This window comes from Antrostomus carolinensis, unplaced genomic scaffold, assembly GCF_000700745.2.
Source record: "Antrostomus carolinensis isolate BGI_N321 unplaced genomic scaffold, ASM70074v2 scaffold6347, whole genome shotgun sequence".
NCBI classification, from domain to species: Eukaryota; Metazoa; Chordata; class Aves; order Caprimulgiformes; family Caprimulgidae; genus Antrostomus; species Antrostomus carolinensis.
This window is the reverse complement of record NW_010329508.1, coordinates 57,743-71,048: the sequence shown is the minus strand read 5'-3', so window position 1 is coordinate 71,048 and position 13,306 is coordinate 57,743. Positions and strand designations below refer to the sequence as shown.

At 38.8% G+C, this 13,306-nt stretch overlaps 1 protein-coding gene across 1 annotated transcript in view; it reads left to right on the top strand.

The window, feature by feature from the left end:
* The window catches only part of LOC104528554 (melanopsin), a 39,406-nt gene that overhangs the window by 798 nt on the left and 25,302 nt on the right, over positions 1-13,306 (top strand). The window lies entirely within an intron of this gene.

Here is a 13,306-nt window from a genome sequence, read left to right as displayed (position 1 = left end):
TTTGTTTTTTTTTTTTTTTTTTGCCTTTTTTTTTTTTTTTTTTTTTTTTTTTTTTTTTTTTTTTTTTTTTTTTTTTTTTTTTTTTTTTAAGTAATCTTTTGCACTTGAAAGAGTCGTGGTGAGGCCAGTCATGCTGAATAACGGGATCGGTGGTTTGCTGGGGGCTCGGGCTGCAGTTCGATATGTTCCCGGAGCTGTCAGGCTGGGAGCGGAGGAGGGCTGGCTCGCCGGTGGCTTTTTAAACCCTGGTATTTCAAGTGCTCCTCGGGATGAGTCGCAGTTCAGCAGTTCTGCACAGAGCGGATGTGCGGAGGGAAGGGAGATGCTTTCGGCAGAGCCCAAAAAGTATGTGCCACGAGGAAGGCTTCGGAAAGTGGGAGCTGGGCAGGGAGAAGGGAAGGGAGTGTTTCTCTTCTGCTTTGTTTTCTAAGGAATGGTCTAAATCAATTGCTTCAACTTTAAAAGGAAAATATAACCTCATTGAAGTTGTTTTGATGTAATGAATTTTGATTCTTTTTTTTGGGCAGCTGACCCAGCCCTGCCCAAAGGGAAACATGTTCTTTGTGCTGTTTTGTTTAGATTTTTAGGAAATTTTGGCTGATGGGAAAACCCTGGCTATGCCGGGGAGAATGTAACAGGTGATTGCTTATGATGGTACTTGTTGCGTCATCATGTTATTGTGATCTGTTCATTAATAGCAGGAAAAGGAAATATAAATTAAGTCCTAAAGCAGATTTCAGAGTTGTTATCCTTTTGTGGAGCCAATTATTGTGATGTAAAGTGACCTAAATGAAATGCTGTAGGAAGTTGTTTGTTGTTTGTATGTTTAGCTGGGATTATTTGAAAATATTCATAAAGATAAGAGGATTTTCTTGTGCATTGCGAATTAATTATCATGATTTGAGGCAGAAAACTGAGAGAGGTCAGCAAACTAAAGATGAAGAATTTGTGTACCCTTGTCCTCATAGCCCCCTGTCCCTGTATACCCTGAACTTACAGTATTACAATACTTCGTATAGATTTTAGGATAGAAGATTTCTTACTAAATCTTTGATAATTTACCTGTACTTAATTTTATTAGCAGGCTCATCCCTGGCATTTAAAGAAGTCTATGAAGAATATTTGCTTCTTTTTCTAGTCTTAAGATTGAAAGAAAAAGGGTTGTGGGAGTGGTACTGGGAGAAACTCCAGCTTGGGAGGGAATATGTGGATGCCATCTCACGACAACAGGTTGTTGTCCTGCAGTAAAACAGAAAGAAAAGACTTGGGCAAGTTTTCATAGAGTCCTCTTAAGTTAAGTAATAAATAAGTGCCAAATGAGCAGGAATTTGAGCATGTAACTTCTAACTCTGAATCATTTAAATGCACCGAGTGCATTCTGGCAGTGCTGAAGGTCTTCACTTCTAATTGATTTTGTCTTTTTAATCACATCTTTATCATGGTGGCTGTGTGGGTTATTTTTGCTGTTAAACTTTCTCTAAAGTTTTCTAGGGAGTCCAAGTTTTGTTCCCTGTCATTGCGTATTCACCAAATTTTGAATTAGTTCATATTCTGTATTTCTTTCTCTTGCCATAAACTTAGCTGTACAAAACCATGTGCATGTGCAAATATACCTCAGTAAGTTGATTAAGGGATTTAAAGTTGATTTTTTTTTCTACATGGTTGACTGCCTTCAGAGGTTGCAAATTAACCCCCTCCCAGGATGTCCCATACTTCTAACATGCTGAGGTGCCAGCCTGCAGAGAGAGTGTGACTCCTGAAGATGACCTGCTTAAGCCAGCAGTCCTTGGCCAAGCAGAGCTTCAAGCAGAATCCATTGCACATGCCAGTTTGGGCCCAGAATAAAAATATGTGTCTGCATATTGTTGCAGTTGATTAAATGAGGCTGACAACATTCTTGAACCACCAGAGCATGAAAAAGCAATATTACTAGATGAGATGATTCAGCCTTTGTTATCAATGTGCCCAAGAGCTTCTCAAAGTTATGCAAATTTAACAAGAAAACATGGAGTTGCAAGACATTGCAGCTGCAGTACAAACCAAGCTCTCTGAGCTCTGAAAAGCAGGAAATCTTAGTATACTGGTTCAAGTGAATTGAAGGAGTTAGTCATAATGCAACTGAGAGGCAACTGTCAGGTTGACTTGCACAAAATGATTGTACTCTACCAAAGCACTCAAAAATATGGCCACTAGACACCTTCCGTAAATTTTTTGAAGAGGACAGACACCCTGGGAAATATCAAAATAAAAAGACGTTATTCAGACTTGACGTGCAGCTTTGGTAGATGCTGGGACTTGAGACTATGCTAAGCAAGCAGATGACAACTAACCAGTTAGAAATGACTGATACCAGATGGTAGTCAGTAGTTCAACATGCAATGAGCTGCGTGCAGAATCTGTGACATGGGCCAAATGAGCAGACTTGGGCTGCTGTGCAGATGGATCACTACGTATGCCTCTGGGGCAGCCCAATGCATTGAGGTCTGAGTCTGGAGTCACCAGTTCTGCTGAGAGCAGACCCGGGGAATGGTACCAGCTGCTTTGTTTGACAGCACTTGCAAAGGTAAAACATACCCTAGTAGAAAGCCAAATAAACAGGCAGATGGGCCTTTCTGATGTTTGCCATGCAAATGGACAGAGCACTGCAAGAAGCTGCTGAGTTTAACGGAGGATGCAGACCAGAAGACCTGAATGCCAGGTGAGGATATGTGCCTGATGCCCATGGAAATTTACTGACTGCCATCAGCACAACTGTGCTGCCAACAAAATGACTGGCTACATGAAACCAAGTCCACACTGACTGGATGATGATACAAACAATTTAAACAGCTACTACTAGTCTAGAGCTAGCACAGAATCAAGAAGGAGCATATGTTCTTTGTGCCCGGTTAAGTTTGCAATGCCTGAAAAAGGACTTGATCTCAGGTGAGAAGGAATTTTATTTGTTTTTTTTAGTTATAAAAAGGACAAAGTACTTCCATTGAACTTTCTGCAAAAAATAACACTAGTGATCAGCAAATTACTTATCTTTCTTTTAGAAAGAAAACCATACTTTCTTTCTTATATACCTAATATCCTTTGCTACAATTTCTATACTGAAACTAGTGCTAATATTCAAATAACGTAGCTGACTAAACCTTCACCATGATAAAGAGAGAGCATGGCTTAGAAACATGCAGTGCTGGCCTCCCCATGCCCTTGCTGGCATAAAAGGCCCCTCCCTCTATGGCATTGCAGTAGACCATGTAACAGAAGGTGACTGTTAGCAAATGAAGGCTAGCAGTGACAGCAAGAGCACCGGGAAGCTTCTGGATTAATGCTGGTGTTTTGGAAAGTTCTAATGGCTTTGCTGTAGATAAACCCCAGTCAGTTACTCATAAAGCAGCTGGTTGTCTCAAATGCTGGAGGGCTGCAAGAGCTGAAGGATTTGCTGTCCCTCTTCAACATGCATGAGGTAGCTGTCTGATGGTGTCCTGGGTGATGCTTCAAGACCCTTAGGTAATCTATTTGCAATAGAATTATTTTGTATTCAGCTGTAATGACTACAAGTGCTGTGAAACTGCTTCTCAACTCTGTTATTAGCTCAGTGTTTACTATTTGATCACAACAAAACTAACAGCAATAAACTACTGTTAAAGTTCAGTACAAGTTTGCAATTAGCAATAACTATTTGTTTTCAATGGGCGTTTTACTTGTGGGGAAATCTGAAATGAGTATCCCTCTTACCCCTGCAGCTGTTGTGAGCAGATTGTCCCTTTACCCATTTTTCTGTGGACAATGCTTTTCAGTGTGTTGCTTTTATGGAGTTGGGTGGACTGAGAAAGGTCCAGCGTGGGCTTAAATCTAGCATGAACATGACTTGAGACACACACAATGCTTTGTTTGACTTTTTTTTTTGTTTGTTTTGTGAGATTCTCTGGTGCATATTACTTTGCTGACTTGCTTATATGTCTTTAAAATAACACTTTGGGAGGAGCTATTTTTTGTCTGAGAGGTATAACTCTGCAGAAGAAAACCTGTGGGGACTTTCTGAGGCTTTCTGTCATGGCACAGTGAAAATAGGTTTGAACCTAACCAGTTTGTGGGCTTCCCTTTTTGTAAAATGCACTTTCTCCTTAATTCACAAAAGGAACCTGCCTTGTGCTGAGATTTTCTTTTCTGGTCGTTCATCGTGGTTCCAAGCTGATGTTGCAAAGGCAATGTAGGAGTTGCTTCAAATGCACGTGATATATGGAGATTATTGTGAGAGTGAGAGGAAGATGATGTTTCCTAATATAAATGTGCTAAAACTATTGCTACCTTTTGTAGAGTTGTGAAAAGTGGTCTGCAGAATTAAAATAAGAAGTCTCATTAAACTGTACAACTACATCGTACCTATTTTTAGTGTGCTACACGCAGCAGTGGAGAGGGAAAGAATGAAACTCTTTCACAGCTATATCACAGTTGTCTTGATGCTTCTCCAGATCAAAGTAAAGGCACTTGCTTTTGTGTGAGATATTGTTTCTTCCTGCAAGATGAGCATTGCCATAAAATAATTCAGTTTTCTGAGAGATACAGAAGTGACTTTTAATATACACCACCAAATGTGTCAAAGCATGCTCCAGTATTTTAGTATTTTATAAATCTGGGATTTTATAAATCTTTTGATTGCTGTAATTGGTCTCTAATTATTCCCACATTGCAATTCCTTATTAGTTTGCCAGTGCTATTTCAATCTTCCTCTAAGATAAGTCTTCAGCACTGCAGTAGCTTGCTATTCGTAAATGGAGTTTCCAGTTTCACTTGTTCAGTGGACGTTTCTCTGTTTGTTGCTTTAGCAACGCTAAATCCACAAGGAATTCATAAGTGCTTCACCCTCCAGGCGACTAGAAAAGAAATGATCTCCTTCCTGGATGAGAGTCTGTTTTACTCTTGTTTTGGAGAATTAAGGGAGGTTGTACTACTGGCAAATACTTTCCTTTTGCAATGAAGATTTGCCTCTCACTGCAGAGGTGGGTCATCTTGAATATATCTTACCTGATAATTTCCTTCTCTTCCCAGTCATCGCCATTATTTCCATTACCTGCGGTGGCTGGGTGCTTTGTTCTAAAAAGATTATTTTAGTATCCACTAGGAATCTGAGAGACTAAAATGCATAGGCCATTGGACTAAAAAATGCATCAGTGATCTAGTAAAGTATGTTAAAATTAATCATAAAATATTCCAAAGCCAGATTTTCATGATACTTTGGCATCTAACAGTGCAGATAAACACCAAGGAGTATTTTCGACAACACAGGAGTAGGCTTATTGTCACCAACGAGATCACTAGATGTAAAGTGCCTAAAAACCTTTGGAAATCTGTTTTTTCATGCAGGACTTAAAGCCACAGTAGGAGAAACTGTTACAAATGAAGTGGAGCACATATTGCAGCCTTTCTATCCAAGAAATATGGTCCCTGTACAGATTACAGACCTATTAAAGACAGTCTACAGCGTCTCAGTGCAAAACGTGTATGTAGGTTCATTTGGTTTTTGCTGTCTGTCCTCAGTTCCTTGTGAAAGTAAAAGAAGGTAGGGTAGGAGGATTTTCAATTTCATGAGACAGCATACCTGTCCTCAAGTAACTGAAATAATATTTCATTTTACTTCTGGCTTAAACCCATATTTTTTTAACTGCATGCTTTGAAGGATTTTATTCTTGGCATCATGAACTACTTTAGGTTGGAAGGGTGGTTGTCAAGTCCTACCTCCTGCTCCAAGCAGGGCTACCTTCAACATTTTTAAGTTGTCCATGGATGGAGATTGTGCAGTCTCTTTGGGCTGTTGTTTCTGTGCTTCATGAATCTCGCTGAAATTTTTACCGGATGCAACTTGTGTCTGTTGCCTCTTGTCCATTCACTGTGCACCTCTTGGGAAGAGTCTGGCTCTGCTTTCTGCATGCCCCTCTTCCATGCATAGAGCAATATTAAACAAAAGCAAGCAGATATTACATGGGAAGAATCCTCAGCTTGGAGTGATTAGACATTTCTTTGATCTAAACAGAAATTGTATGTGACAATGTTCATAGTAATATCACAAATGTGCTTGAAGTTAACAGGCTGAGGATGTGTACTTGCTGTATTCTGCATGTTCTTCCCCTAAAAGCATCTGCTGACAGACTGTCAGGTGTAAGATATGGGTGCTGATGGACCTCTGGCCTGGCTCGTTTTAGCAGTTTCATGTACCTAAATGTACGTGATGGAATGATGCAAATGGCATCAGGAAGCTGGGTATTGCTTTAAATTGCCCTTCATCTCCACCCTACTGCCCATGACTGAAATTTCTTGTTGAAATATGAAAATTAACCTAGTTAATTGTGATGAATAGTGTCTCTGGTTTGAGGCCTTCAGTTAAGAATATTTCCTGAAAAAAAATCCGTTTCTTTTTAAATAGGGAAATGTAGAGTGTGAAATGGATTCTTTGTTAAAACTGCAGTTCTTTATGCTCAGATAGTAAAAATTGTAAAGAAAATTTAACTGAAATGTGTTTTAATAGAGGAGTGTATTTCTACTGTTATTTTACTTCTTCCATCATTCACCACACTTCATCACAGGTGACAGAATAGAAAAAATTATAGAGCAGACAATCCAGCAGGAACCAAATAATCACACTAAAGAAAAATATTGGCTATATGTATTTTTTAAAGTAGCATTAGAAAGACTATATGGGATTAGTATAAGTTATTAACATCTTGCCTTAGCTGAGTTATTAGGCTGTATTTTCATTTTGTAATCACACTTTGAAAAGCTGATGTCTGCTGATGATTTTTTTTTTTTTTTTTTTTTTTCCCCAGAATCCTTAAAAACAAGCACAGGTTTTCATGGGATATATTAAAATGCAGAGCCCACTTCTCAGAGCAGTTTTTGCACACAAATCTTCCGGCAGCAGCTGAGTGGGTCTCCCCAAGAAGCAGAAAAGGTTACTAATGTCTAGACGAGATGCATAAAGCCAGAGGTGGTTAATGAAGGATTTGTGCTGAGTTATCAACAGTAAGGAAGAATTTATTTTTTTTTTAATAAAATGTAGAAATCTAACTGTCCAGAAGCCAGAGTATATGTTCAAACTCTTTGAAACCTCAGGGTAGGATATTATGTCCACTGGCAGAGATCAGTATTTCAAACTGCAGTGCCAATGTTTGTAGAAAGGCCAAGACATTCCTTTTTGTGCTTGTGTTAAAAGCAGTAACGTGAACATCACTTGGCAGTCGTGCTTGCCACTGCTCAGCCTGAAGCCTGGGGCTGCAGGAGCAGGAAAGGGCTTGCTTCAGGCAGGTGATGGGTGCTGCGGCACCACATTGCCATAGGCAAACAGGACCAGCCCATGAAAACACTTTCAGTGTGTGGTGGGCAGGCTGGAGTGGGAGCGTCCCGGTCAGAGGCATCCATGGGTGGTGAAATGGGAGCAGCAGTTATCTGGCAGCCTGGGATGAGTAAAATGGACCAGGACAAGCTACAGGAGCTCAAAGGATGTGGAGAGGGGAGAGCAGCCCAGGTGAAGAGCCCATGTTATGATAAAGGGTTACAGTGTCAGAGAGTTCAGAGCACTCTTATCACTGAGTGGCAAACGTACAATAAAGGGATTTCTTTTTTTAGCTGAACTTTATGTGATTATTAAAGAGCTGCAGTAAGATGCTCAGAGGGAGAAAAATAACCCATTGAAGTATGATGCTTAAGAAGATAAAAACTTAAATATTTGTGTAGGGTATCAATGATTTCTCCCTAAAAACTGCAAAATTTCTTATATTGAAGGAAATCACTCCGATAGAATGTTTTGACTACACATGCTTTTCTTTAACATGCTCTAATGCTCATAAAAATATATCCTGAGACTTCTGCCTACTGCTTTGTTGTTGCACTGTGCCAACAGTCATCCATGGCCAAATAAATATGCACTGAACTGTAATAGTCCAGCTAATTCTGATACAGTGTTAGCATTGATTTGATTTGTTCAGCTTGCTGCCTGCCTAAGCATGCAGAGCTTATGTTCTAATTTGAGGTGCATTTGGACATAGCATCAGATAATTTTGAAGGCGTTTATGGCCAAGGGGACAATATGGTGAGTGTCTCAAGGGTCATACTAAGGAACTGGCTGTGCCGGTGTGTTAAGCCTGTGAGAGATGAGACAGGGAAGATGGAGTGAACTCTCAACTCAGTTGAGTGTTAACAGCTTCTGGTAGTAGGTTTTTATTTGCTTGTTTTTCAAAATGCTTAAATCATACTTGAATCAGGTTCTTTTAGGTTTTGTGCTCTCAGATTAGATTTGGATGTGTTTAAGTAGAACATAAAATTTCTGAAGAAGAAAATGTTGTGAAGACCTGGTTAATGCTACCTGTCTTGATTATACAAGTACTCCAGTACTGGAACAAAAATGCCCTCAGAAAACACGTCTTTGGTATCTTGCTTTAAAACTTTCAGGTTTTCGAATTGCCTCAAGGTTTGATTATAGTAACTCGCATTAAGGCAGGGAAAAAAATGTGCTAGTTACTTGCCAGTGCTTTCCCACAAAAACAAGGGAGTGAATAACACAGCCTTCCTCCTGAGGCCAGGTTGTGACAGCATGCTCAGTAGAATAACTTCTAAAATTTCGGTTTTTTTGCTAACCCCTTCTCAAACAGTGCAGGTAGTGCTCAAGTTGGAACACATGTCAGCTTGTTTTTCAGCTGGGCTGTTTTTTTGTTGTTGTGGAGGGTTTTGTTTGGTTTTGTTTGTTTGTTTATTTGTTTTGTTGGGTTTTTTTTACTCAGAGAATCAAACGTGTCTTTTGTCACTGATTTCAGTGGTGTGGCTGGGGATGTACATAGAAAGCAATGCGCATTTGCTTTCCAGAACAGACTTTACATTTTAAGATTCTTTTAGTCAATCTCCAACGAGATGAAAATATGCCCCTAGACACCTTTGTAACAAGGAGATAGATATTAAAACTTTACTTAGTTTAATTTTTGTTGTTTACTTCAGATTGTTATATTATTCTCATGTGAATCATTTTTTTATAATGTCTTATGAATTATAAAACATATGAATTACTAATACCCCTTGCTTACATTGACTCATAAGGCTGGATAAGTAAATGTCTGAGTTTGCCTACCTTATTGAGTATCTGACTGGTTTATTCTTGTGACATTGAGAACTTGATCAGGTTTTGATGGTTTTCTCTGAGTTTTTTTGAGATTTTTCTGCTACCCAGCCATATGTCATTAGATTGCTTGCAACTATGAGAAGTTTAAGTACAGATATTCAGAGCCTGAAACAAAGCATCTTGTCAAAGCAAGGGCTGTGCTAAACATGAGATGTTAAGGATACATACCCCAAGTGAGTCCTGAAGTAAAATATTAAAGGCTTTTTTCAACTGGCTGTTCATTTCAGTAACAGCCCAGAAGCATTTGCTGGAATGAAATTATCTAGATTGCATGTTTTATTATAGAAAAATATTCTCAAGGTTTTTCCACAAACTTGCAACCTCAGTCTGGATAAATACCTACCTAGGTCTGTAGCAGATGCCTGACTTTGGTACCCGGCTGCCTTTGCTATTTGTCCTGTTGTACATAGCACTGGCAGTTCCTGTTCTTGTTTATTGCTTTTGGATGAACTGTATCACATTCACAGTTTCATTTGCTAAACCAATTGTCTTCTTGATTAAATGCATGCTTTAAATATGTGTTTGAGTGCTCCTGGCTTTGGCATGTGAACTGATTGGAATGAGCTGTGGAAGAGGAGTGTTGCCTGGAGATGGATAAGAAAAGTAACTTTTCTACATGTGGATGATTTGTGGTTTGATTTGACTTTCTGACTGCATTAATCTGTACTTAACTGTGTGGTGTTGTAATGCAGTTCTGTTAACCAGAACAAACAAAGCTGTTGTTTTGGTTTTTTAATACCCAAAGGTATCAACACTATTTTCCATCAGTATTCACGTGAAATTAATCATATTTTGAAAAAAGATCTGACCTTCACTAGGTCTACTATAGTCACCACATAACAATGGTCTTCTGTTTGCTGGTTTAAGAGTTCCTACGTACAAGATACTCATTAAGCCCCAAGTTTTGTCGGCATTTCAGACCAGAAGGTGCTACACACTGAAATTACCTCTTACACTGACCATCAGTGGAATTACAAGGAACTTGGCAAGTACTGCCTGGTAGCTGGCACACATGGATTGCTCCTATCTCATCATACCTGAGTATTGTTTACTATTTTTCTTTAAAATTTCCAAGGTTAACTGTATAGACTTAAGTTTTTGTGCAGTAAAATCGACTTTTGTGTTTTGAATGAATGTAGCTGGTCATCACAGGGAGGCTCCTATGCTGTTAATTCACTCCCTCATTAGTGCACATTAATCCCCCATGTAAGCAAGCCCTTACTTAAGCTCATTTCAGTGTAAATAATTTCCACAAGATGAGCTTGCATCCATGACCAAAATCAGAGCATAAATAAAGCTTAAGATACTCTTATATCCACCTAATGCCAGTCATACATCCACTATTTTCTACCCCTACCCATTGAAGGGGACCTGCCATTGCCCTTCTTTTATAACCACAATATTTTATCTTCTGCATTGCAATCTTTATTAATCTTAACAGCTGGAAAACAGAAACACATGGCTTTAATTATTTGGACATTGTTTTATCACTAAAAATCATATTACAATAGCTTTCATAGAATAACTTTCCTCATATGTTAAATTTTCCATCTTTATTTTGGGAGAAATAGATCAAGTTTATTTTTATATCTGGTGCCTGCTTCCTTTGCCAGCTAGCTGAGGGACAGCTGTTAATTGTTTATCCTCCCTTTGCCTGCAGATCTGTTAGTTACCCTGCCAGGAAAGCCCTCCAAGCAGCCATGTAGGTGATAGCATTTTGATGTTGTAGTCACATTGCATATAAGGGTAAGGCCACATCATGATTTATGTGAGTTGTCAGGTCCAACATCTCATAGAGTCAAAACGCAAGTGATTGTAGCATTAATTTAGAAGGAGCCAAACAACATGAGTACAGGATAGTCAAGTGTGCCAGAAGCTGGCCCTGCTGCAATCACTGGCATCCTCATGGGCTGCTTGTTGACATTTGTACGTTTGAGTGAAACAATCAGGTCATTCTGGACAGTGTCTTTAAAATCTTCACTTAGGAAATGGATGTATCTTCAGCAGAGTGCTTGGGATTCTGTCCCAGGATTCTGGGATTCTCCAGGATGCTTGTGATTCTCCCCCCCACAAGTGGAGGGAGGCAAAGCTAACTCAGGAGAAAAATGGCCAGGGAACACATCTCACATGAGCCCTTGAAAACTACCTTCACCCACTACAGATCAATATATTGGTTGAATAAAATGTAATGCCTGCCTTCATTGTTTTTATGTTAAAACACATCACTAAAGTGAAAGAGCAAGACTGTGGCTTATACAGAACAGAATTTTCACTCTACATTACGTGGCTGCAGTGATACTGAGCATCCATGAACACAATTTATTGAGATAGATGGGCTGAATCCAGGGCAGCTGTATGTTACCATGGCAGTGTGCAACAGCTGCAGCTGGAGGAGCATCTCACAGCATGTCTTTTAACTTTGTAAGATTTCCCATTGCATTCTCAAGGTGTCTAAGTTCCCTGTTGATAAAATGAAAATGAATAGCCTGAAGCATAACTGTACAGTCTACTCTAGCAGTTAGAGAGCAGTGACGTGAGATGGATCCAAAATCTGTGTTTTGCTAAGTCTAAAAGGCAAGACCCTTCCACTAGTATAAACTGATGTTTTGCTGATTCATACCAGCTGTCATTGACCATATATCATTTTGGTGCTATGAAAGGCTAATATAGACATAACCTACTAAGACACAACAGTGACTGTGATGAATGCAACCTGCTGTACTTAGCTGCTGTCCTGCTCACCAAGTAATCTGGAAAGATTTGTAGTAGTTATTTGGGTTTTCTTGGGTTGGAAAGAGTCACAGAAACATGGAATATTCTTCTATAGTTTAATTTTACTGTTATTACTTGGGAGAAACTAGAAGTACCAAAAAAAATGCATAGACTAGTAATAGCTTTTGAGAATGTCAGCAAAAAACAGCTTCTCATTAGGGCTCATCACCAAGCTTAGAATTTTTTTTCATATTTCTAATTCTCATCTTCATACAGTAAAATATTTACATTAGCAAGTATTCAGATTGTTAATCAAAACCACCAAGAAGGCCAGATTCTCAGAGGTGATGTTGCAGGAAAAGATAAAAAGCTTAAATTTTATTAATTTCTTAAAGCTTTGATGATAGCTATGGTTTGTCTCCAATTGGGTGTTATTTGGTACTGAGAATGGGTCTGTATTAGAAAAGTAACATTTGTTCAATAGAATAGATTTTAAATTCTCAACCTTAAGTGTATTTAAATCTTTATTCTTAAAGTCTTCTATTGTGAAATTATGCCAAAATAATGAAATAAATTATGTGAGTAAAATGAGGTATAAATTATCTCCAATTATCTTGCAGCTAATTGTACTGGCTTAGCTTGTTTTATTTAGGAAATTTCCACTAGTTTAATGAAATTATTTTTTATCAGAGTTGAGGTTTTCTGTTGAAATATACATGTACACTCACATATAGATATGCACATTTATCTTCTTAGATCCAAATTACAGTGTTATAAATGGTTTTCTGTCTTTATCAGCTTGCCACATTTCATACCGCTGGGGGCCTGCCACATCCCGCTGTCTCAGGGTAACACCGACAAAGTGAATAAGTAGCTGTCTTTTCATTCACAACTTAAAGTTGTTCTTACTGCTATTAACATTGCAACAAATGTGGCTGTGTACACCCCTGAAGGCAAGATCCTTTCTCCAAAGCCTATGTAGTCTAAACATCCCTCACTTCAGCTTCTCACTGAGATTGCAGGTTCTGTGTAATCCCCAGTATTTATTGCCTTTCAAATTCCACTCCATAAGCGTCAATAGTTTATATTTCATCCAGTATTGCCAGCAAACTGTAATTCAAGTTTACAAATGTGTCGCATGAGACATTTTTCAGCTTTTTCGTGCAGCTCACCACTTGTAACTGAGTAAACGAGGCCAAAACATCCAAGTCAGCTTCTCTTCAGCAAAGAGATAAGGCAGGACACATTTGGGTGTGAAATTCGTAGTCCATTTCTCAAACAGGTTTCTGCAACACTTAGTTCCCATATGGTGAAGTATAATGCATATGACAGGCAAGTACTACTTGTCCTGAATTACAACATCTATATAATACTCCTTTATATAATAACCCTCCATAAAGGACCAAATCCTGAGTATGCCTAATAGATAAACTGGAAAGG